The sequence below is a fragment of the Carya illinoinensis genome, chromosome 1 (assembly GCF_018687715.1).
Source record: "Carya illinoinensis cultivar Pawnee chromosome 1, C.illinoinensisPawnee_v1, whole genome shotgun sequence".
In the NCBI taxonomy this organism is placed as follows: domain Eukaryota; kingdom Viridiplantae; phylum Streptophyta; class Magnoliopsida; order Fagales; family Juglandaceae; genus Carya; species Carya illinoinensis.
In genome coordinates, this window is record NC_056752.1 from 32,536,401 (window position 1) to 32,563,629 (window position 27,229).

The 27,229-nt window shown below is 39.2% G+C and overlaps 2 pseudogenes; one reads left to right on the plus strand and one right to left on the minus strand.

Annotated features, from left to right (window-relative positions):
* Positions 1-2,002: 2,002 nt before the first annotated feature.
* On the minus strand, positions 2,003-26,905 carry LOC122315397 (annotated as a pseudogene).
* Positions 10,103-18,802, plus strand: LOC122289232 (annotated as a pseudogene).
* Positions 26,906-27,229: the final 324 nt, after the last annotated feature.

The following is a 27,229-nucleotide window of genomic DNA, read 5'->3' on the forward strand; positions in this document are numbered from 1 at the left end:
TATGAGAGAAATTATGTGGGTTTCTTTTTTCTTTTTTTATTTTTTTTAATTTTATTTTAAGTATTGGCACATAGTATTCTTAGAAATGTCATGCTAATTAAAAAATAATTTTACCCCGTATAAACTATTAGATTTGAGGGTAGAATTCTCATCTCAAACTCAAAATTTCCATCTCATCATTACAACTTTTCCAAATTCTTACACAAAATATAATAAATAATTCAACTTTTTCAATTTTCAAATTTCAAAACAATTATAATACTAAAAAAATAATATTTTAAACTTTCATCTTAAATTCAAAATTCTCATCTCTATCTCCAAACCTGTTTTACTCTAAAGGACCTAATATTTTTTGGGGGAAGATTGAAGAGGGTCGCTACATCCCATACCTCAGGATTTTTTTTTCTCATTTATTTTTTAAAATGTTTTTAAGAATTATTTTAAGAATGGCATGAGTCTATTAAGAAATTGTAGAGCCTCTTTTACACAAATCTCATATTTGACATGTTTTCTTACTAAAAGTTCACTCAAACCTAGTTTTTCTACATTTTAAAATTGAAAATCTCTATTTATAAGCCGGTGTGGATAGCATATAGTATTTGTATGACATAATTTAATTTAAACGAGAAATTCTAAAATCTAAATTTTACAAATCAAATCTAACTATTTAAGTGATGTGAATGATATACTCTACACACTAGTTTGATAATAGAATAATTTATTAAAATTTTATAGTGGAATATATTTAAAAGTATCAAGTTTTTACAAGGGTATTGCTGCATTTAAAGAGAACATGTATTCTCTCTTATTAAATACCAAAGACCATGATGTTTTTGCACGAGAGAGATTATATCCAAGAGATAGTCTTATTTATCTAATTACTGTCATACAAAGTTGCAATATTACATGTTTTTGAGAAAGAGTATTACTCATCCTTGAAGTTGAAGATATTATCCAAGGTGTTAGAACTTGGAACCAATTCCTTGGAGCCAAGCTCTAAAAGGATTTCAGAATCTCGAGAGTTTTTGCAAGCAATAGAGAAAGAAAGATATGATGAGTTTTGGCCTCAGAGTTACATTCTATTTATAGATGAAAATTGAGAATTTCTATTTATAGATGATGAAGGCCGGTAAGTTACACTCAACACGTGGCAAGTCTTTGTCGAACAAAACACGATTGTCACCAGTAAAATATTTCACCTTTTACACGCAATTGTCATTTTTAAGGATGGGAAATGATAGTGGATCCCGCTAGGGGATCCAGCTCTCTTCTTTTCTTCTTCTTCTTCTTTTTATTTTTTATTTTAACTTAATAATTAAGAAATTATTTTTTTATAACATTATAATTTTTTTCTTTTTTAAAAAATATTTAAAAGTATTTAAAAATGATGTTAAAAAAAATACAAAAAAATTCAAAATACAAAAGCGGTAAGCTGCAGCAGAATCTGCCAACGGATACCTAGCACCACCCATTAAGGATATAACTGTAAGGATATAACAGTAAAGAATATTTCTACAACCTAATTTTGCCTAGGGGATGTTTGTACTTGCATAGCCACTCTGAAACTAGGCCTGTTCATCCGGGTTCTAACCCAGAATCTGGATTTCAAATCCGGGCCGGAACCCAGACCGGGTTAACCCGGGTTAGAAACGGGCCGAAACATGGATGAATCTGGATTTTTCAAAATCCGGATTCCGGGTCCCGGATTGAACCCTGATCTTTTTTTTTTTTTTTCTTTTTTTCTTTTTTTTAAATGCACAAAGGGAAATGGTAACAGGAAGACAATGCGAAATCAGGCTCACTCTATCACAAGACCTGAAAATAATTCTATAAACGCAATTTTAAATCCGGGTTCCGGATTTAAAATCCGGTACCCGGTCCGAATTAATCCGGTTTTCTAACATCCGGATTTCAGACCGGATTTGATCCGGTCCGATAACTGGAACCGGAAATCTGGGTTCCGGGCCGGATTTTATGAACAGTCCTAATACTGATCTGTACGTGATCAAATCAAACAAATTAAACTCATCTGGAAAACTGGGGGTGGTTTTTTCTCTACAATATTTCTTTGGTAGTTTGCCTTGAAAGGAATTACATCACATGGTAAACAAAATTGCACCACACGCATCCATTTAAATATTAAATTACCACTTTAACGGTACAGAACTGCTATGCAGCTTTAACTCCCAGTTGCTCAGCAAATCCAAAGATCCAATTTTGTTGTTGCTCAGTGCCGCCTCTGCAAATGAGCAAAAGTCAGCACCTAGTTCACATCTTTATGCACAAAATAGTTTAAACAAATCAAATCAATAACAAATCGTTGAAGTAAATGGTACATGAAGCCTATGAATAACAAAGCGGCAGTATTTAAGATATCTTGGATCGATAATTCATAAGAACTGAGAGAATGAAGAGGATGGATCGTAGAATTAGCCTATGGGGTTAGCAAAATGAGTGTTTACATGCACAACTGGGAATACTAGGATAGATAAAAATATGAGGGTGTAAATTCAAAGTTGGAAATGGCTCCTACTGAGGGTAAGATGAAAAAGGATTATTGAGATGGTTTGATCAGGCACAACAAAACCAATCAATGCACCAATGATAAAAAGCAATTTGATTCCAAGGCATGGAAGTGAAAAGAGACAAAGGGACGCTTAAAATTACATTGGTAGCAGTAGTGAAGAAAGCTATGTTAATCATGGAGGCAATAGACTAAATTTTCAAATAGGATAAATATAGGAAAATAAGACATATGGCCATTCCCAATTAGTCAATAAGAATACATAACCAACCCCAATTTAATTGGAATTAATTGAGTCAAGTTTCCTGGGTTTATGTCCCTAAAAAATCGACCCTCTTTCTTCAGGTGTCAGTCATCTATGAAGTTACAATTTTCCTTAAAATTTGGTATGCCTATTTAAATGATACTCTCTTTCTTGTTTAGGCTTTAGTGCCAATAAAACCTCGTGTACTTGGGCTATGTCTATTTTTTTCATCAATAAAACTAATTTATACCATTAAAAAAAGTATGATGACATTCTCAGCGAGTCAGCATCATTGCTTTTTTGCTTTAACTCTATGTATAAGGCTTGAGTCTTCGAGTCTCTTGTTGGCTCTTCATTAGTTGGCATGATTGGCCTTATAGAATGGGAATACCATATAACTATTCCAAAAGCTACCTATGGCATACCTTGTGCTTCTTAAATTTTTGCATTCTATTGCTACCATTATCAAAGCTTGTCACTTGCTCACTGCCATCATCCTCAAGTGGTAAGGTTTTGATTTCATCATAGAAACCGTCTGTCAGTCCAAGCAACCTGGTATAAAGAGATGAAAACCAGTCAAGCAAAAGAGAAAATAGGACAAACCACCAAAAATATCCTATCAAACTTTACAAGTCTATAATTTTTTGATCGGTAAATAAAATTTTATTGATCATAAGAATAGGCAAAAGCCCAACTGTACAAGTCGACAAATGAGATAAGATCAGTAAAACCAATATTAATTCTGTTCTGCATACCCATTTCTTGATTTCTTTAGATGCTTCTCCTTCTTTTTCTCCATCTTTGTCATAGGAGCACGAGTGAAAAGCTCTTCTTCTTCCTGTGCACGCCTCTCCATTTTTGCCATATATCTAGCAAGCTCTCTACTTTCATGTCCAACTATTTCTCTGACCTGTATTCAACCAGCCACAACAATAGATAGCCAGCTATTATACATTAAGTTCTTAAAGTCCAGTGACACTGAAAAAGAGGTCCACAACTAACCTCTTCGGGTCTCCCCTCCAAGTCATTCATCAGCCCACGCACAAAATCACTCTGCCTAGATTGCCGTAGGATCTGTTTCTCCATTCTCGAGACATTCCTTTCATGCCTTGAGATCTTACCTTCCTCCATAGATGTAGGGGCAAACTTGGGGGGTCGATACACACCGCCAGCTTCCTACAAATTATAAACACAACTTAGAAAACAAAAACCTCAAATATGTTTCATTTTTGTAAATAAAGTTTTTTAAAAGAGGGACGGAAAAACTCAATTGCTGAACTTGTTACTTTAATATCTTGGCTCACCTCGGAAGTCATATCTGATTTGGGAACAAGCATGTCAGGATTCGGACGATATTTCAAAAGATCCTCTGCTTTCTGAGGAGCATCCGACTCTTCCCTTGGACCTACAGCTTCTGCTGTACCTGCAGCAACCCTTGTGAGCTTCTGGACTTGGTACTGGAGCTTTTTGTCAATTGGTCGAATCTGACATAAATAGAAAGACGACATTTATGTAATAGGAACAACATGAGTTATTGATGGATAAGGAGAAAAGAAACAAATCCCCGACCTTTTCCAAAAACAACCTTTTTCTCTACTAGGCTCCGAACAACAGGATGGCCCTCAATCGAGAATCCTTTTGCTTTGCGAAGAAGATAACAGACCAATGACTGGCAATAGTTTAGGAGAAGCAAATTTTTGGCTTCAAGATAGCTAATCCCATCTGCTGTTGGAAACTGATTTGATTTCACCTAAAATGTGAGACAAAAAAAAGTTAAGTAATCACTTGTCATAGAGGATAATGAATACAATACAATTAGTTACTTGTAAAATGAAACAAGGCATTCGTCAATAACTAAAACAAGCTGATTTTGTTAATAGTTGTAATAACCGTACTTTATGCTGCAGAGCCACATCGACGAGGGCATGTAGGCTATGCTACTAAAAAAAGTCGTGTGAGAATATATTACCTCAAAAATAATTCAGTATTTGTAAGAAAGATTGTATCCCGGACTTAAAATTGGACTCGCAAATGATCCTACCTTAGTGGTTAAAGCTTCAACTTTACTCCTTACAGAATCTAACCCTTCCTTCATTTCGTTCATGACTGCAGTTAACTGAGGAGCTTCTCTGCAACGAAGACAAAATAAGGGCAACGTGGTATCAGATTAACAGAACCAAAAAGGGGGAAAATCTCAAATTCACGAGTTTGAATGCCAACTTCCAAGTTCCAATGCAAGCTTTCAGATTGTGCATTCACAGATTGTAATCTCCCAATAAAGTACATAAAATATATGTGAAAGAACAAGAAAACCAACAACACACAGATATTCAAGCTTACTTTGCAATTAGGTCATTGTGACCTGAGTTGGTATTCCCTGTCATACTTCAAATCCAGCTCTCCAATCAATCTGCCAGATGCCCATTTAAAGAGCAAACATTCAAAGTTTAAACACCCAACACGAAAATATTATTATTCAAGTAGGCCAGGCTAGGCAAAAACAATTTTTTAAGAGCTTGATAGATATAGCAAAAAAACCTCTGAGAATTTAAAAAAAAAAGAGAAGATACAATTGGTAATTAGTCAATTTCATCTGATGTAACCTTGCCCGAGTATGACCACGACAAGGAAAAAAATCGTATCGGAACGTGGCCGTTAAATTGAAAAACTGAGCTTTGAACAACAGAGAATAACTCAAAGAAGAAAAATAACTAGTATAAGAAGTGTCAATCATAGCAAGCCTGCATCGGACTCCTCGATTCTGCCTTCGATTCTATGGTTGACTAGCCAATTTCTGCACAGGGCGAGTTATCTAGGGCTTCGTATTGCGAAACAAGATGCAAAATTAGCCCTAGTTTAGGAAGGCCGAATTAGGAAAAGCAGGCAGCCAATCAATCAGCCCTGTCTACTGGACTCCACTAGTGAGCTTGCCTTCATTTAAACAGGCCACTTTTTTATACCTTTTTTTAATGATAAATGATTTATGCAAGTCCTAAATAGACAAGTCTCGTGTAGATCTTTGTAAATGTAATGCCCCACACCCGGATGGGGTAGGAGAGTTACTTCTTTTCACTTCACAATCACGTCTCACCGTACAAATATAAGCTCCAAAGTCTCAAAGACACCAAAAATCCATTTTATTCAAAAAAATACACAAATATAGTAAATCAGAACCATCCCCAAGTCTCAATAACATCATCAATATTCCAAAAAAATAGATAATCCATAAAGGTATCACTAACATATTAATAACTTGTACACGTACAAAACCGACTAACTAACAAAATTTTAAAACTTGAAACTAAACATCAAAGTAAGCCGTAACCAACCCATAACAAAATAGTCCATACTTGTGCCATGGGTTTATAATGGCCCAAGTACGACATCCACGCACTACACCAATAGATTTATCTAACCTCCTCGAATTTTCTTACTCATTCACTACACACATCAACGGTCAACCCACATCCCACACTTTCAAGTTAAACAAACTTACTCCTGACATATCAAACAAACCAAGAGCCCACACCTCTTCCCGACATGTCAAACAAACAACCCACCAATCAAATCAGTCGACCATGGTGCCTCGGGTTTATAATTACCCAGGCCAAATGCCCAAACTCGTCATTCCCGGAATGCCATCCCACATTTTATTTCAACACTTCACAGGCACTCAGCCAATACACAAATTCACAACCAGTGCTAAATATCAATTCCACCAACTTACATAATAATTTCAATCACAACCACATAACCCCAAACCAAAATTTCAAAATTCCACCCATATCAACACACTTATCCTCACAACAGAGAGATCGAATTTATACCACTGTTTGAAAGGCTGAAATATGGTGATTCACGGTGTCACGGCGGGGTGAGGCGGGGTTGTTCGTCGGTGGTGTTGTGGTGAGGAGTCTGGCAGCACCCACGGTGGAGAGAGAGAGCGAGAGGACGTCTCGGCGTCCACAGCTTGCTGCAATGACACCGGAGTTAGAGAGAGAGAGAGAGAGAGAGAGAGAGAGAGAGAGAGAGCTTATCGAGGCCGAAAATTCGAGATAGGGATATGGCGGCACTCACGACTGGGGGCAACGGCTTGGCAAACGGAGAGCAAGAGAGCGTTGGGCTGCGCAGGGGAAAATAAAATGGCATAGGGCATCTTGGGGTTGGAAAAGAACAGAAGGGAAAGAAAAAAATAAACTGGGTTGGGCTGGGCTGGGCTGGGCTTACAAATTTTTTGAACCTGGGTCTTACAATAAAAAGTATACATTTGAAAAAGTATTTAAAAAATTATTATTATTATTTTACACTCAAGTGAGATCAACTCAGTTCATAAATACATTTAAATTTATTTGAATATCTAAACTCATATTAGGTGAGCCCACAAAATTCACTCCATTATTTCAACTCATTATTATTCATAAATAATTCAATTTATCTTAACTCAGTTCAATATTCAAATTGGATCAATCTACCATAAAGTAGTTCAATTAATATATCTACACGTTTTTTCTAAGGAAATGGGAAATGGGGGCAACCATCGTAGCAACCCTCTCCATACGTGACCATAGGAATCATTCCCTACTGTGGAATGTCTAGTTTGAGCCATAGTTACAGCACAAAGGGCAAGCCTATCACCACCGCACCTCCAAAGTATCCAATTGGTCCAAAACCCATCATATGGCTCAAATGTTAGGCTTTTACTACTACAAGTAGTTTAAACTTATGTCCTCTCAAACTCTTGGCCTCGAAGCTATGAGATACCAGTTTGTACCAACTGGACTACCACGTTGATGGCAATTAATATATCTACGCATGTTGCATCTAATGGTATTTTTAGTTAGGAATCAACACTCACCCGACAAAACCTGTAAAAATCCTCTAGGTATGCGTTGTAAAGAGTTCTTCAACAATAATGATCAATGTTCATGTCATCCAAGTCATACATAATACTAATGCTACTGCTCTTGTCTATTAGAACTAAATTATTCAGTAATATTAATATGAAAAAGATACTACAAGGATTTTTCAAATAATCTCCACATCACAATAATATTAATATGTAGTATGGCCTTCTTGTCCACATTATAGTTGTTGATTGTAAATAATCTCCAACTCAGTGCCCTAATATTACACCTCTATTTAACAATCAGAATACAAAAATGATTTGTTTGAAGGAAACAATACTATTTGAAGAAAAGAGGAGCAAGTATTTGGTCATTCAAACCTCTCCCACCAAAACCTATCACTTTTACAGTTTCACTCCCTCTTCAAACCTAACCGAATCTAAAATTAATCCCAATATTCGACTTCCACCCAAACTCTAAAACCTATAACAACTGAATACTCCTCAAACATTCAAATATTCTGTTCAAAACAAACTCAAAATCACCAAAGAGAGAACAAAAAAATATAGAGAATAAAACATACCCACAGATGAAGACGACGACACGAGGATCTAATCTATAAAAATACTCTTCAAACATTCTCGTTAAAACAAACTCAAAATCACCAAAGAGAGAACAAAACAAACAGAGAGGAATAAAAAATTAACACGAACTTTTACCCAAATCTGGAAATAGGAAAAAATATACATGAAATTTTTTGTGACCCTCTTGCAGATCTGGAAACAGAACAAAATATACACGAATATAAGATATACTCTAATACCCAAACTCTATATAAGATATATTCTAATACATAAATCGACATTGAGAGAGAGAGAGAGGCTTAACGAAATGCCAGCGATAAGAGCATTGAGAGAAAAGACCACATAAACTTAGCGCTTCACTGTCAGCACGCGCACGCGAAAGAGACAGAGAAAGAGCAAAGAGCAGAGAGAGAGATAGAGTAGATGAGAGAAAGTGAGAGAGAGCATAATAGAGAAAGAATCGGGGGGAGAGAGAGAAGAAGATGAGATTGAATTTGAAAGGGGGTGGCAGTTAGGGCAACTGAGTGTTTAGAAAATGTTTTTATTAAACCCGGGTAACGGGTTTTAATTGGTACCCGGATGTTATAAAACCGCATCCGGGCTGAATGGACTCGGATTTAAAGATACAGGTACCGGAATCCAGTTTAGACAGGTTCTGGGCTGGGCTGGATTTTATCTAGCCCATATGAACAATCTTAAATATTACCAAACTCAAACCACCGTTAAATAGTCAATTCCATGCATGTACATAAGATGCATTGACACACATCTAATACAATAAGCATTCAAAATCCATGTATCTAAATAGGATGCATTGACAACAATGCATATAACGCACAAAGATGCATCTATTCGTAGTACTATGATAGATTTTTATTTTATTTTTTATATATGTGGATAGGTTATTAATATATTTTTGAAGAAAATAAGTAGAAATAATACTTATAAGAAAAAATAATAAACGATTATTAAAACGCATGAAATCACTGGTATTAAAAAAAGTAATTTTAAGTATAAATTTCAAATAGACAAATTTTGCATAAAATCTTTATAAAAAAATAAAAGTAATGCTATATATAGTTGTATAGTGTGGAAATGCCGCGCAATCGTTTTGAAAAAGAGTGAGGTCTACGATTAAAAAAGTTATTTTTTTCATGTAAGTCCCGTATTAATTCACTTTTTTTAAAGAGATTGCGTGACACTTACACAACTACGACTGTAAATATTATTTCTCAAAAAATAAATGTTAATAAAAAATAATAATAATAATTTTTTAAATACTTTTTCAAATGTATACTTTTTATTGTAAGACCCAGGTTCAAAAAATTTGTAAGCCCAGCCCAGCCCAGCCCAACCCAGTTTATTTCTTTCTTTCCCTTCTGTTCCTTTCCAACCCCAAGATGCCCTATGCCATTCTATTTTCCCCTGCGCAGCCCAACACTCTCTTGCTCTCCGTTTGCCAAGCCGTTGCCCCCAGTTGTGAGTGCCGCCATATCCCTATCTCGAATTTTCGGCCCCGGTAAGCTCTCTCTTTCCCTCGCGTTCTCTCTCTCTCTCTCTCTCTCTAACTCCGGTGTCATCGCAGCAAGCCGTGGATGCCGAGACGTCCTCTCGCTCTCTCTCTCCACCGTGGGTGCTGCCGGACTCCGCACCACAACACCACCGACGAACAACCCCGCCGTGACACCGTGAATCATCATATTTCAGCCTTTCAAACAGTGGTATAAATTCGATCTCTCTGTTGTGAGGATAAGTGTGTTGATATGGGTGGAATTTTGAAATTTTGGTTTGGGGTTATGTGGTTGTGATTGAAATTATTATGTAAGTTGGTGGAATTGATTTTTAGCACTGGTTGTGAATTTGTGTATTGGCTGAGTGCCTGTGAAGTGTTGAAATAAAATGTGGGATGGCATTCCGGGAAAGGTGAGTTTGGGCATTTGGCCTGGGTAATTATAAACCCGAGGCACCATGGTCGACTGGTTTGATTGGTGGGTTGTTTGTTTGACATGTCGGGAAGAGGTGTGGGCTCTTGGTTTGTTTGATATGTCAGGAGTAAGTTTGTTTAACTTGAAAGTGTTGGATGTGGGTTGATGTGTGTAGTGAATGAGTAAGAAAATTCAAGGAGGTTAGATAAATCTATTGGTGTAGTGCGTGGATGTCGTACTTGGGCCATTATAAACCCATGGCACAAGTATGGACTATTTTGTTATGGGTTGGTTACGGCTCACTTTGATGTTTAGTTTCAAGTTTTACAATTTTGTTAGTTAGTCGGTTTTGTACGTGTACAAGTTATTAATATGTTAGTGATACCTTTATGGATTATCAATTTTTTTGGAATATTGATGATGTTATTGAGACTTGGGGATGGTTCTAGTTAACTATATTTGAGTATTTTTTTGAATAAAATGGATTTTTGATGTCTTTGAGACTTTGGAGCTTATATTTGTACGGTGAGACGTGATTGTGAAGTGAAAGGAAGTAACTCTCCTACCCCATCCGGGTGTGGGGCATTACATTTACAAAGATCTACACGAGACTTGTCTATTTAGGACTTGCATAAATCATTTATCATTACAAAAAGGTATAAAAAAGTGGCCTGTTGAAATGAAGGCAAGCTCACTAGTGGAGTCCAGTAGACAGGACTGATTGATTGGCTGCCTGCTTTTCCTAATTCGGCCTTCCTAAACTAGGGCTAATTTTGCATCTTGTTTCGCAATACGAAGCCCTAGATAACTCGCCCGGTGCAGAAATTGGCTAGTCAATGATAGAATCGAAGGCACAATCGAGGAGTCCGATGCAGGCTTGCTGTGATTGACACTTCTTATACTAGTTATTTATCTTCTTTGAGTTATTCTCTGTTGTTCAAAGCTCAGTTGTTCAAACTAACGGCCACGTTCCGATACGATTTTTTTCCTTGTTGTGGTCATACTCGGGCAAGGTTACATCGGATGAAATTGACTAATTACCAGTTGTATCTTTTTTTTTTTTTTTAAATTCTCGGAGGTTTTTTTTTTAAATAGATATGCTCTATCATCCAGCTCTTAAAAAATTGTTTTTGCCTAGCCTGGCCTCCTTGAATAATAATATTTTCGTGTTGGGTGTTTAAACTTTGAATGTTTGCTTATTAAATGGGCATCTGGCAGATTGATTGGAGAGCTGGATTTGAAGTATGGCAGGGAATACCAACTCAGGTCACAATGACCTAATTGCAAAGTAAGCTTGAATATCTGTGTTGCTGGTTTTCTTGTTCTTTCACATATATTTTATGTACTTTATTGGGAGATTACAATCTGTGAATGCACAATCTGAAAGCTTGCATTAGAACTTGGAAGTTGGCATTCAAACTCGTGAATTTGAGATTTTCCCCCTTTTTGGTTCTGTTAATCTGATACCACGTTGCCCTTATTTTGTCTTCGTTGCAGAGAACCTCCTCAGTTAACTGCAGTCTTGAAAGAAATGAAGGAAGTGTTAGATTCTGTAAGGAGTAAAGTTGAAGCTTTAACCACTAAGGTAGGATCAATTGCGAGTCCAATTTTAAGTCCGGGATACAATCTTTCTTACAAATACTGAATTATTTTTGAGGTAATATATTCGCACACGACTTTTTTTAGTAGCAGAGCCTACACGCCCTCGTCGATGTGGCTCTGCAGCATAAAGTACGATTATTACAAGTATTAACAAAATCAGCTTGTTTTTTTTTTTTTTTTTTTTGATAGATAATATGGATTTTATTCATAGTAAATAGGCAATGCCCAAGTACACGGGTAGTATACAAGAGAATAAACCTAAATACAATCTAAAACAGAAACAGAACTAAAGAAAAACATTACAAAAGTTGATATCCCTTAAAAGATTATTCGCCCAAAAGTTTAAAGTGTTGAAGAAAAAGTCCCTAAGTTCCATCCTTGTGCGTTCTCGATCTTCAAAACACCTCCCATTTCTCTCGAGCCATAGACACCAGAATAAGCACAGTGGGATCATTCTCCACTCCTCTATATTTCGCCTACTTCCAGCTGCTCCTTGCCAGCAGATCAAAAAATCCACCACTTGAAAAGGCATGACCCAAACGATGCCTAGTTTGACGAATAACTCATTCCACAAAGCCGTTGCCATTTCACAATGAAGAAACAAATGGTTGACAGATTCACCATCATTTTTACACATGGTGCACCAGTCCATCACATAAAAGCCCCTTTTCCTCAAATTATCGGTAGTTAAAACTTTCTCAAGCGACACCAACCAGCCAAAAAACGCAACTTTACTGGGCACTTTAGCTTTCCAAATACATTTCCAGGGAAAAGTTATATTACCAAGGCTAGTTAAGATCTTGTAATAGGATTTCACAGAAAATCTGCTTTTAGAATCATGAGTCCACTGCAGCATATCATCCCTGGTCTGATCAATCTTAGAAGCATAAAGGATAGCATAGAAATCAGCAGCTTCGCTCACTTCCCAGTCCTGTAAGTCTCTAGAGAAATCCACATTCCAGTTTAGCATGTTATTAGTGAACAAGTAAGAATCTGCCACAGCAGCCCCTTTACATGTAGCAATCCTGAATAGGCGAGGGAATGCTAATTTAAGAGCTAGATCACCACACCATACATCATGCCAAAAAGAGATGTTGGATCCCGTCCCCACTTTGAGATTAGTGTTTCTGACAAAGTCCCCCCATCCCTTACGAATAGACTTCCATAGACCCACCCCAAACACCCCTTTTATTTCATTAGTACACCAATTCCCCCAAATCCTTCCATGTTTAGCATCAACAATCTGTTTCCACAAAGCAGTATCCTCATTGTTATACCTCCAAAGCCACTTCCCAAGAAGAGCTTTATTAAAAATTTTCAGATTCCGCACACCCAAACCTCCACAAGACACCGGAGTAGTAACCTTCTTCCAATTCACCAAGTGAAGTTTTCTTTCCCCCCCTTTTCCATCCCATAAGAAATTTCTGAAAATCCTCTCAATAAGATTTACCACTCTCATTGGAATAGGAAAAAGAGAGAGGAAATAAGTAGGTAAATTAGACAAGGTGCTTTTAATTAATGTAACTCTGCCCCCTTTGGATAAATAGATCTTTTTCCAGCCAGCTAATCTCCTTTCAATCTTTTCTATCACCCCATCCCAAATGGAGACAGAATTATGGGGAGCCCCCAAAGGTAAACCAAGGTATTTCATAGGTAGCGAAGAAACTTTGCAGCCCATAATATTAGCCAAATCATATATATTGCTGACTGAACCCACTGGAACGATTTCAGACTTATTTAGGTTTACTCTAAGTCCAGAAACAGCTTCATAACATAACAATAAAGCTCTCAAGGCCCGAAGATGATCCTGGTTAGCTTCGCAGAAAAGTAAAGTGTCATCTGCGAAGAGAAGATGAGAAACAGTGATGCAGCCCCTATCAGCATCTCCCACCTTGAAGCCTGCCATATAACCTCCATCAATTGCCAACTCAATCATACGACTCAAAGCGTCCATGACTAAGACAAAGAGGAAAGGAGACAAGGGATCTCCTTGCCTTAAGCCACGAGAACTGCTGAAAAAACCAGCCGGACAGCCATTCACCAAAATAGAAAACTTGGTCGTAGAAATACAATGAGTTATCCAAGAGCACCATTTCTCCCCAAAGCCAAATTTCTTAAGCAAATAAAGAAGAAAGTCCCAATTTACATGGTCAAAAGCTTTTTCCATGTCTAATTTGACTAAGATTCCAGATTGACCTGTCCTTATTCTGTTTTCCAAACACTCATGAGCAATAAGAACCGAATCAAGAATTTGTCTTCCCTTCACAAACGCGTTTTGAGGCTTTGTGATAATTTTATCCATAACCATGCTGAGGCGATTGGCTAACACCTTAGAGAGGATCTTATAGACCCCGTTGACCAAGCTGATTGGTCGAAAATCCCTTATTTCAACAGCACCTACCTTCTTAGGGATAAGGGCTAAAAAAGTAGTATTAAGACTCTTTTCGAATTTGCTGAAGGAGTAAAATTCTTCAAAGACTTTCATAACATCATCCTTCAAAATATCCCAACAAGCTTGGAAAAAAGCCATAGAGAAACCGTCAGGACCCGGAGCTTTATCCTTAGACATGCCCCTAACCACATCTAGCACTTCATCTTCCTCAAAGGGCCTCTCCAGCCAAGAAGCAGTTTGATTATCTATGGAGTCAAAAACCAGCCCCTCTAACTTGGGCCTCCAAGAGAAATCTTCCCGAAAAAGTTTCTCATAAAAATTCGCAATATGCTCTTTTATCTCTTCCTTATCACAAATCACATTATCGTCAACCTGGAGGACTTCTATGGCATTATTTCTGCGATGTGAATTAGCCATTCTATGAAAGAATTTCGTGCATTTGTCTCCTTCCTTGAGCCATAAAATCCTGGATTTTTGCCTCCAAGAGATTTCTTCCATAAGCATTAATTTATTAATATCCGCCGACACCCTTATCTTCAATTCCTTTTCATCACTAGAAATTCTACCCCTCAACTCCTTTTCCTCCAAATTAGACAACTGTTCCAGCAGGCATAATCTGTTGTTCTTGACATTGCCAAAAAACTCAGCATTCCATTTCTTCAAATCTCTTTTGAGTTCTTTTAATTTTCCTGCCAAGATAAAGCTGGGTGTACCTATAAAGTGATAGGAGGCCCACCACCTTCTAACTCTATCAACGAAACCTTCCTCCTTTAACCACATATTTTCAAATTTAAAGGGTCTTGGGCCACTAGCAATGCCCCCACAGTCCAACAAAATAGGATAATGGTCAGAAACAACGCGCTGTAACCTTTTCTGACTTAACTCCGGAAAAGTGGCTTCCCATGATGCTGAAACAAGAAATCTATCGATACGGGACCAAGCCCTTCCGTTTGACCAAGTGAAATCTCCACCCACCATGGGCAAATCAATCAATTGCATGTCAGAAATAAATTCAGAAAAGTCAAACATGGCTTTAGAAATAATCGAGTCCCCATCTCTCTCACAAGGAAAACGGGTAATGTTGAAGTCCCCTCCAATGCACCATGGAAGATCCCACCAACTACAAATGCCCGCAATTTCATCCCACAAAGAACTCCTACAAGAGTCTAAATTTGGCCCATAGATACCAGCAAAAGCCCATTCAACACCATCAACTACGTTCTTAAAATGGCAAGCCACCAAGAATTCTCCCACATAGTGATTAACCACTTCCACTACCCTTCGATCCCACATAACAATGATACCTCCGGAGGCTCCGTTAGAGACTAACTCAACCCAACCCACATAGTTACAATTCCATAAATTATGAATCACCGATTGGCTAACCGCTTTCAGTTTAGTTTCTTGAAGACAGTAAATATCAGCCTTCCACTGCCTTAACATATTTTTCACCCGAAGACGCTTTCTAAAGTCGTTCAACCCCCGAACATTCCAAGAAATAATTTTAGGTTTCATAAAGAACATTAACAGCCCTCTCCTTACCTTTATCTCTAAGAGTACTCCCACCCTTGGAATTGTAATTAACCGTGCATTCCAACCTCTTGAGCTCCCTTTCCTTCTTAATTGCAGACCTTGCCAGGGCAGGATGCCCAGCTTCAATAGCCGTGAGGAGAGCTCTGAATTGCTCTTCATAACCCTCACAAGAAATACCAAGAAAACTACTAAGGTCTTCTGCCTTTCTTACAACCCAATCAGAAGGATTACTAGACCAATCAGTACCAGGGCTAAAAGAGCATAAAGGAGCTATATCAAGGTCTTCATCGGAGTCTGGTAACTCACCAGCTTCACCTAATGTAGAAGCATCCCCACCTAATACCAATTGCAGCTCGGGATTAGAAAACTTGGAGCAAGGAACCCGTGTATATACAGACCCTAATTCTCCCTCGATAACGGCATCAGTAGCTTCAACAACATCCCCATCTGTTGAAACAAAGGTGGACTTCACAATCCCCACCTCTAGTGTAGATCTCGACTCCCCTGAGGAAATGCCAGCCTCTTCCTCTTCATTCGTATCTGCCTGTACCCCTAGCTGTTCCTCAGAGATAGCCTCCCAACTCGCTAGCGCCAAACAGGGATGGTCACCCGAACCTATCGGTGAGTTCTGTGAACACAGAAGTGTAGCCGAGGCGTTATTTTCCTCTTCCCGACCCTGCTGCTCGAACCGAGATTCGGGAACCCTACTAACTGTAGGGGTTTGGGACGTCGGAAAGCCTCCAGAGGGTTCGCCTGCAACCGCCGGCGACGTCTGTGTCAGTGACGAGGCCGGAGCAGCCATCGGGTCACCTGGTATCGGACTGAGGTTTGGAGAGGCCGAAATATCGGCCTGTTTGAGAATCGGCTTGATAGGAGTTGCCCGTAACTGAGGTACGGGGCTTGTAGATGGGCTCGCAGCCCGTGGATTTGAGGCCCGTTGGCCTGGACTAGGTGTGTGGTCTATTGGGATGGGGACCCGTGGGCTTGGAAGATGTTGGGGTAAAGAGGTGGGTTTAGAGTATAAATTGGAAGTAAATGGGCCCGGGCCCAGCCCACCCTCTGGCCCTCCCAATACAACCAAATTCCTGCTCCCATTTAGAGACCCATATCTTCCCACTTTGGGAAATGATTTTTCAGAGGCATGCAGGGAGTTTGACGCCGAAGGAGTAGATGTTGAAGTCTCCTTACCCAGTCCCATCACCATATTCAGACCCAAATCAACCTTTTGCACCAGTAAAGAAACTTCCTCCAGCACGCCAGAAAGCTGAGCTCTGACAGCCCAAAGTACACCCTCCACTTCCCCTACTGTTTTGCCCCTGACAAGAGACGTCCCCGTGTCCCCTGGGAAAGGACCAGCTGCTTTCTCCTTCTCTTCCATGGCTGATTTGAAAGCTGCCTCAGAACCAACCACCATGGCATAGGATTTCAAGGCCTGGACAGACTTTACATCCCTCCGTGACACTGGTTGCGCCACCGTGTGTTCCACTGTTTTTTTTAAATTGTAGGCAAAGCCTTCCCAGCCGTTGCTCTTTAAACCTTCTGGAATGATCACTGAGCCTCTTCTCCTTCCATTACTATACTCCTCCAAAAGAAGGTAATGTCCTCTAGAATTTCTGAGAAGCTGTATAGTGAACATCCCGTTACCCACCCTCTGTTTTTTGAAGAAATCACCACGCCATCTGGTTCTGATGGCTTCTCCCACCATATTCACCACCCAAGAGGCAGTCGAGCCATTTAAAAGAATGAAAAGAGACATCCTTCTGCTTTTCTCTGTGATACGGAAGTTATAAGCCCCCTCTTTCGCAAAGATGAAAGTTTTCGATTCTACTGAAAAACGTCTAAGCTCTTCCATCATAAAGAAACCAACAGGAGATGGAAAAATTACTAATAACTAAGAAAAAATACAAACACCAGTAATTTTTCTCCACCAAAAATAGCAGTAGAACTTAGGAAGAGAAGAGAAGAGAAGAGAGAGCAAGAGAGGAAGAGATCACCATGGGAGGGGGGGCCTATATCAGAACAAATTTGAGTAACAAAATCAGCTTGTTTTAGTTATTGACGAATGCCTCGTTTCATTTTACAAGTAACTAATTGTATTGTATTCATTATCCACTATGACAAGTGATTACTTAACTTTTTTTTGTCTCACATTTTAGGTGAAATCAAATCAGTTTCCAACAGCAGATGGGATTAGCTATCTTGAAGCCAAAAATTTGCTTCTCTTAAACTATTGCCAGTCATTGGTCTATTATCTTCTTCGCAAAGCAAAAGGATTCTCAATTGAGGGCCATCCTGTTGTTCGGAGCCTAGTAGAGACAAGGTTGTTTTTGGAAAAGGTCGGGGATTTGTTTCTTTTCTCCTTATCCATCAATAACTCATGTTGTTCCTATTACATAAATGTCGTCTTTCTATTTATGTCAGATTCGACCAATTGACAAAAAGCTCCAGTACCAAGTCCAGAAGCTCACAAGGGTTGCTGCAGGTACAGCAGAAGCTGTAGGTCCGAGGGAAGAGTCGGATGCTCCTCAGAAAGCATAGGATCTTTTGAAATATCGTCCGAATCCTAACATGCTTGTTCCCAAATCAGATATGACTTCCGAGGTGAGCCAAGATATTAAAGTAACAAGTTCAGCAATTAAGTTTTTCCGTCCCTCTTTTAAAAAACTTTATTTACCAAAATGAAACATATTTGAGGTTTTTGTTTTCTAAGTTGCGTTTATAATTTGTATGAAGCTAGCGGTGTGTATCGACCCCCCAAGTTTGCCCCTACTTCTATGGAGGAAGGTAAGATCTCAAGGCATGAAAGGAATGCCTCGAGAATGGAGAAACAGATCCTACGGCAATCTAGGCAGAGTGATTTTGTGCGTGGGCTGATGAATGACTTGGAGGGGAGACCCGAAGAGGTTAGTTGTGGACCTCTTTTTCAGTGTCACTGGACTTTAAGAACTTAATGTATAATAGCTGGCGATCTATTTTTGTGGCTGGTTGAATACAGGTCAGAGAAATAGTTGGACATGAAAGTAGAGAGCTTGCTAGATATATGGCAAAAATGGAGAGGCGTGCACAGGAAGAAGAAGAGCTTTTCACTCGTGCTCCTATGACAAAGATGGAGAAAAAGAAGGAGAAGCATCTAAAGAAATCGAGAAATGCATAACTACTACTTCTTAATTAAGCATGCATCTTATATATTCTAAGCGCCTTATAATGGTTAGCTCAGAAGAGTAGGATCTTTGCACCGAAGGATAAATAATACAACATAAAAACTACACAATTATGTTGGCAAGATGCCACCAATTGACACTGTTGTCTGACACAACTTATTGCTCCTAGAGACTAATTAATAAGGTAATCCTACTTCCCTAATCGCATGTGAAAGATTTGACAAAAATATGAAAGATTAACATCTGTACTAAACATATGAAAGATTAAGACAAAAATCCCTTTCAAATATTTGACAAGATGACACAGGATTATTAATCGTACATGTTAATAAGCATCTGCTCTAAAAGCTCACCGCACATCAAAAGGGGCCAATTACATCAAATATCTAATATTGTATGATACACATAATTTGCATATCCCAAAGTCATAATAAAAAATATCAGTGAAAGGGGCCAATTAGATAAGTTTGTGATTTCTTTTCCCAATTCTTATATAGCTTGTGAATTAGATCAGTTTACAATAAAAAAACAGAACATGAGTACCGCATGGATGAAGCTAAACATAATTATATATATGCCTATGCGCGCAGTTTCTGGTATTTGCATGTTCAGACTCTCGCATTCATAACTCATTTACTACACTTTACAAAGCGACAGAAAGAAACTGTATCAAAACAAGATACAGGGCACTGCCATATAGCAGAAAAAACAAAAATAAAAATCTCATACAGCATATACTTTTATACCCACATCAGATTTGTTCAAAGGCATTGATCATAGAAAAAAACAGACCCAAAAAAAAACCCCACGTTTAAAAATAAAGAGAACAGATCTAGCAAAACAGAGAGAGAGAGAGATGGAGAAAAAACGGCAGATCTGGGCAGATTAGTGGAAAACGACCCATGTTAAAAAAAATTAAAAAAATAGAAATAAAAAAGACAGATTTCAGAAACTTAGGCTTACCGAAATGCTCAAAGATGGGGAGAGAGAGAGAGAGAGGCTTACCGAGAGGAGAAACGGCGGAATAGACAGAGGGTTTAGGCAGATCTTGATGAGATTTAAAACTATGAATACAGAAAGTTTTAAATTCTATTGAGTGAAAAACACTGCACTAATTGCTATTGATTTCATGAAAAATATATACAAGTGTCTATGTTCTAGTTTAAGAAAGAAGGCTAAATCTAAGCCTACAATTTACAGAACATTTACTCAACATTTACTCAAGATTTTTCTAGCTATTACAGAATATTTCCTTGCACACTTTCAGCCTATGATTCGGGTCTTGTGATCTTGATCTTGGTTTGCTTGATTTGAGGAGTCTTCCCTTATACGCCCCCTCAAGATGGGTGTGCCATCGGCTAAGCCAATCTTGATTTTGAGGAAGTCCATGCGTTGTCTTGAGAGTGGCTTTGTCAATAAATCCGCAAGTTGATCTTGAGTGTTGACATGCTGGACATGCAGAATTTTCATTTGAACCATATCACGAACAAAATGGAGATCAATCTGAATATGCTTCATCCGGGAGTGCTGAATAGGATTAAAGCTGAGTTGTGTAGCACCCAAATTATCGCATAACAATTTTGGTGAAGTTTTGACAGGTAGGCCAATTTCCTTGAATAATGATAGCAACCATACTGTTTCAGAAGCAGCATTTGCAAGAGATCTATATTCAGCCTCAGTGGACGATCTGGCAACAGCTCTTTGTTTTTTTGAACTCCAAGAAATGGGATTTGAGCCAAGGAAGCTGATGTATGCTGAGGTGGATGTACGATCATCAAAATTACCCGCCCAATCAGCATCGGAGTATGTAGTAAGAGTAAAGCTGGAATGTTTTTTAATGTGAATACCATGGAAAATGGTCTGTTTCAAGTACCGGAGGAGTCTCTTAGCAGCTGCCCAATGAGTGACAGTTGGTTTATGCATAAACTGAGACAATTTATTGACTGAAAAAGAAATGTCTGGACGTGTGAGAGACAAGTATTGAAGCCCTCCAAGAACACTTCTAAATTCAGTGCTGTCAAAGGATGTGGTTCCATCAACCAGTTTTAGAGCCATGCTAGTAGACAGTGGAGTAGAGACTTCCTTTGCACCCATCATATTTGTTTTTGAAAGAAGGTCCCGAATATATTTATGTTGAGATAGGAAGAGACCTGATGTTGTAGGAATGACTTCCATACCCAAGAAGTAGTGAAGCTGCCCCATGTCTTTTAAGGAGAATTGAACTCCAAGTTTAGCAATGATATTTGATAAAAAATTCAGATCATTACCAGTGATAACCAGATCATCCACATAAACCAAGAGATAAGACAAGATAGAATTGTGCTGATATATAAACAGAGACGAGTCTGCCTTGGAATTTTGAAAACCGAGACTCAAGATGGCCTGTTTTAGTGCTGAGTACCAGGCTCTAGGAGCCTGTTTTAAACCATAAATTGCCTTATTTAACCTACAAACATGAGTAGGTTTTGAGGCATCTTTGAAGCCCGGGGGTTGTGACATATAAACAGTTTCAGTCAACTTTCCATGCAAAAATGCATTGTTGACATCAAGTTGTTTCAAAGGCCATCCCTGCATCACAGCAACTGTTAGGACAGTTCGAATGGTAGCGGGCTTCACAACGGGGCTAAATGTTTCTTTATAATCCAAACCAGGACGTTGATTGTATCCCTTTGCGACAAGTCTCACTTTAAAGCGATCAACAGACCCATCAGACTTTCTCTTTACCCGAAAGACCCATTTACACCCCACGGGTGTACAGTTATCCGGGGGAGGGACCAGTTCCCATGTGCTGTGTCGCATGAGAGCAGTTAGCTCTTCTGACATGGCTGTTCGCCAGTGTGGCTCACGAAGAGCCTGTCCCACACAAGTTGGTTCAATGGTGCTGGGAAGGAGGTGTTTGGTGGTTAAATGGAATTGTTTGGGTTTATGAATGTTATTCATGGACCGAGTGGTCATGGAGTGGATTCGAGTGGGCTGTTGTGCAGGTGAGGCAGAGGGATCGGGTTCGGTGCCAATCAAGGAATCAGTGTGTTGGGTGGGAGAAATTTCATGCGAATTAGATGATGATGATGGAATATCGTGCGATGTAGAGTGATTAGGGCATGAAGATATAGAATTGAAATTTTCGGAATTAAAAGGAGAGGAGAAAGGGGCGTTACCTGAAGGTGATGCAAATGGGTTCTCCCCTGCCGAGATCACTGGTGGAGGCTGCGGAACGCATGAAGGCACAACGTGAATGGATGGAGCACTTGCTGAGGAGGTCGACGAGGATGTATGTGCAGAGAGGCCATTTCGGTTTTCATCAAACAGAACATGCCGAGAGTGATAGGTTTTGTTAGTTAATGGATCAAGGCACTTATAAGCATTTTGGGCCAAGGAATAGCCCACGAAGAGACAAGGCACAGATTTGGGCTGCATTTTATGGGTGTTATACGGCCTAGTGAGTGGAAAGCATAAACAACCAAATTTTTTTAGTTTCAAATAATTTGGTGGTTGTTTAAATAATGCTTCAAATGGAGAAATATTTTGAAGAAGAGGGGTTGGTTGACGGTTTATAAGATATGCCGCAGTGGAAAAAGCATGGGGCCAATATTTCAAGGGTAGGGAAGCATCATGTAATAGAGTGAGGCCCGTTTCTACTAGATGACGATGACGACGCTCAGAAACACCATTTTGTTGAGGTGTATGAGGAGCGGTTGTGAGGTGGCTTATGCCATGAATAGAAAAATATTTTTTTAAAGCCACAAATTCACCACCGTTATCCGAATAAATGGTTTTTATTTTGGATTGAAATCTGGTTTCAACAAGATGTTTAAATTGAGGAAATATTGTGCTAACACCAAATTTTGTTTCCATAGGATAGAACCAAATGTATTTTGTAAAATGATCAACCAAAATGAGATAATAGCGTGATCCATCAAGGCCAATAGAATTGGAGGGTCCCCAAACATCAGTATAGATTAAGTCAAGAGGAGCATGACTTTGAAGACTATTTTTCCGAAATGGAAGTTTGTGGGCTTTATTAATGGAACAAGAATTACAAAGATGAGAAACATGGTCCTCGGTTTTTATTGGAAGAGAAAAAGAGTTGACAAGCTGTTGGACAATTTTATTAGATGGATGTCCAAGACGTTTGTGCCACCCATCAACGGAGGTCCTTTCATGCACGTTGGCAACCATTTTTTGAGAAGATTTCACCATTGACTCCGGAAGGGTGTAAACACCGTTTTCACACGCACCTTTGAGTAGAACCGCCCCCGTGGTCTGATCCTTAACAAGAAAAAAAAGAGGATGAAACTCCACAAAAACATTATTGTGAGTAGTAAAATTATGGACGGAAATAAGATTTTTTTGTATATTTGGAACACAAAGGGTATCATTTAAATGAAAAGTACGTGTGGGTGTGTGGAGAACCAATGAACCAATGTGAGAGACATGCAAACCTGAACCATCACCAATGACAACCTCGTCCGTGCCATCATATTCAGAATGAACAGATAATTTAGCCAAATCTCCAGTGATATTGTGAGAGGCTGCCGAATCTATAAGCCACTTTGTTTCTTGGGCTGGTGAAGTTGAAACGCAGTTTGCCGTTGCTCCAGGAAATTGAACACGAGGGCAATATTTGGCCGTGTGACCCAACTGGTCACAAAGTTGGCACTTTGGTGTGTAACGCCGCTGGCCATTGGGCTTGGTCTTCCGATTGTCACGTGGGCCATTGCTATTTCGGTACTGGGCCGAGGAGTTGGCATGTTGTGAGGCACCATTATTGCGATCAGACCCGTTCGGTTTGGAGAAGCCCTTAGATTGTTGATTTCCAGAGAAGGAACCAGAACCCGATCGGCGATTAGAGTAGTTGGCCGATGCTACCAGCTGCTGAGAGGAGACTTCAAGACGGCGTAGATATGCATCATGACCCACGAGAAGATCATGTAACTCCTCAAAGGTGAGTGGGCGTTCCCGAGCACGAATAGGGGCAGCAATCTCACGGAAATCAGCACCCAGGCCATTGAGGATGTAAAGCGTTAAATCATCTGCAGAGATGGGATGATCGATGAGGGAGATTTCATCTGCGAGGGATTTAACGGTGTGCAGGTACTCTTGAACCGTTTGGCTTCCCTTCTTGATCAGAGTAAGTTCCTCTTTAAGTTGCATGGCATGAGTCCGAGATCTACTAGCGTACATTGTGTGCAATTTTTGCCATGCTTCTTGGGAGGTTTTGGCAATGGAAATGAATGGGGTTATGGTGGTGGTTGTGGAGGCCAGAATGGCACTTAGGATAAGTTTATCTTGTCTTATCCAGTGAGTTCTGTGGTGAGCGGAAGTGGTGGAGTCATGAAGGTTAGGGCAGGGCTTATTACCGGTAACATAATCAATGAGATTATAGCCGATGAGTAGAGCTTCGAATTGGGCACGCCATTGAGGAAAGGTGGAGGGTGTGAGTTTTTCATTGATTTGGGAAGAAATATTGAGAGCAATGAGAGGGATTTCTGTTGGAGAGATTGGGTGGGTGATCGGGTTATGGGTATTTTCAGGTTGGGGAATCGAATTCTCGGTGGAGGATGGCTCTCCTGATACCATGATGAGATTTAAAACTATGAATACAGAAAGTTTTAAATTCTATTGAGTGAAAAACACTGCACTAATTGCTATTGATTTCATGAAAAATATATACAAGTGTCTATGTTCTAGTTTAAGAAAGAAGGCTAAATCTAAGCCTACAATTTACAGAACATTTACTCAACATTTACTCAAGATTTTTCTAGCTATTACAGAATATTTCCTTGCACACTTTCAGCCTATGATTCGGGTCTTGTGATCTTGATCTTGGTTTGCTTGATTTGAGGAGTCTTCCCTTATAGATCTACGAGAGAAAGTGATGAAGACGATGGCGCGAGGTGAGGAAGACGACGGCATGAGGATGAAAACCAGGCACGCGGATGAAGACGACGGCTAGGGTTTCGGAGAGACTGAGAAAGGGTTTTCGGCGCAGAGAGAGAGAGAGAGAGAGAGAGAGAGAGAGAGAGAGAGAGAGAGAGAGAGAGAGAGAGAGAGAGCGAAGAAGATAAAGATGGGTTAGGTTTTTTTTCTTTCCAATTTATACAAACCCGGTTACACCGGGTTACTAATACGGAACCCGGGTTTGAAACCCGGGTCCGGACCGGATAAATCTGGTTTGTCCAATGCGCGTTCCAGCCCGGATTCCGAAACCCATAACCAGAACCCCGGTTATTAGGGTTCCGGGCCGGCCCGGACTAAATCCGGCCCGTATGAACAACCCTACATACGGTCCGGTTCGGTCCGGTTTTGGTCCTTTTTTAGAACCGAACTGGTATACCAGTTTTGCATTTTCAAGAACCGATACCACACCGGTTACCCTCATAAACCGGTACTTCTGGTCCGGTATGGTCCGGTTTTTCAGTTTTAAAAACGTGCCAATGTGTCATAAAAATATATGCTCTTGTAAAAATACTGCTACAAAAAAACTGCTATAAAAAACAGAAATGTAAATCTGCTGTAAAAAAAAAAATCTAAATCAGTGCTTAGTTAATCTGATCAAAACCCTAAATTAAACAACTCAATAGCTAGCATCTACAAAACCCTAAATTTTCACAACAATTTAATTACATTATGGTTCAAACAGAAAAATGCTAATCAAATCAGTTATCAGTGTAATGAAAGCAGTATAATCAAATCAGTGTCATGAAATCAGCTCAATCACTAATAATTTAATAAATGTACAGACAAATCAGTGTAATAATATTATGGTTCAAAGCTTCAAACACATCTATGAAATTAAACAGCTCGATAGCTAGCATCTACATTAATATCTATGAAATCAGTGTACTGATTCAATGAAACAAAATAAACATCGAAAATTAAAAACTTTGATAACCCTAAACAATAAACTGTAAACATACCGAGAGGCCACGAAAGGGAGACGCGGGCGACGGTGTGAGAGGGGCTGCGTGCGACTGTGCGAAAGGGGCTGCGTGCGACTGTGCGAAAGGGGCTGCAACAGAGAGGGGCTGCGTTGTAACACAGCCGCCAATGAGGACCCTTAAAGCAGGAAGAGAAGCGGCGGGGAGGAGGCTTATCGAAGGATCGAAGGAAGAGGCAGAAACCCTAAGTCAGGAAGCAACCGAAGCATAGTCTGTTGAAGTTAGGGGTGTAACCGGTCCGGTTCGGTCCGGTTTTGGACAAAATCTAGAACCAAACCGGTAGGCACCGGTTTTGCATTTTTCAAAACCGATTACGCACCGGTTTCCCTCATAAACCGGTACTCCGGTTTTACCAATTTCCAGTCCGGTTTGGTCCGGTTTTCCGGTTTTAATAACATACAAATTTGTCATAAATAATTCTTTAAAAAAAAAAAAAAACTGATTTAAAAAGTCTGTTTTATTAAAAATCTATTACTATTTACAAAAATCTGCTCTACAAAAAAAAAAATCTGCTATGTAAAAACATATTAATAGACCAAGCAATCACACACTTTATAAAATAATAGACCAAGAAATTTATAAAACATATTAATATTATTCAAGCCGCACATATTAATATTATCAGTACTAGCATCCACATTATTTATAATCATTATTATTATTATTTTTAAAAAAAAAAAATGATCAAAACCATTTTATACAAACACAATCACAAAAATCCTAAATTTTGGATTCAACAATCCTAATAACACAAATCCTAAACTTCGGATTCAACAGACAACAACCCTAATAACACAAAAATCCTAAATTTTGGATTCATAGTACTAGCAAGTTTCATTGTTTCAAAATAATTTCAAAGAACTTAGATAAGTGAAATGAAAGAGAAAATAGAGAAAAATTACCGTGGGCCCGTGAGAGGGGCTGCGTGAGGGGAGGTTCACGGCGTCGGCGAGGGCTGCGTGGAAGACCCACCGAGATGCACCAGGGCAGTGAGGCACGGGAGTGACTGTGAGGAAGAAACCGAAGTCTGAAGAGTGAAGATTCAAGAAGAAGAAGAAGAAGAAGAGACTAGAGAGAGGAGACTGGGAGTCGGCGCAGGGCAGCAGGGATGAGGGTAGGGAGAGGCACGGGACTGAATGAGGAGAGGAAAAAAAAAAAAAAACTTCTGTAAACCTAATTTTCACAAAAACGCACCGTATAGGTAAGTGGAGTTCTCGGACTGGGCCGCAGGCTGGGCTGGGCTGTGGTGGCAGTGCAATGGGCGGGCCCAAAACAGAGAAAAAACACACTTAAATGGCTAAAATAAGCCCAGTCCGAAAATAGAGGATCCAATAAAAAAAATGGTACAATAAAATAAATACAAGACAATTAAAAACACTATAATAATTATATTATTAAATACAAAACAATAATTAAAACTATTATAGTATTAGTGTTACTACTACATATAAGTCTATATATAGACTATATAGTTATACA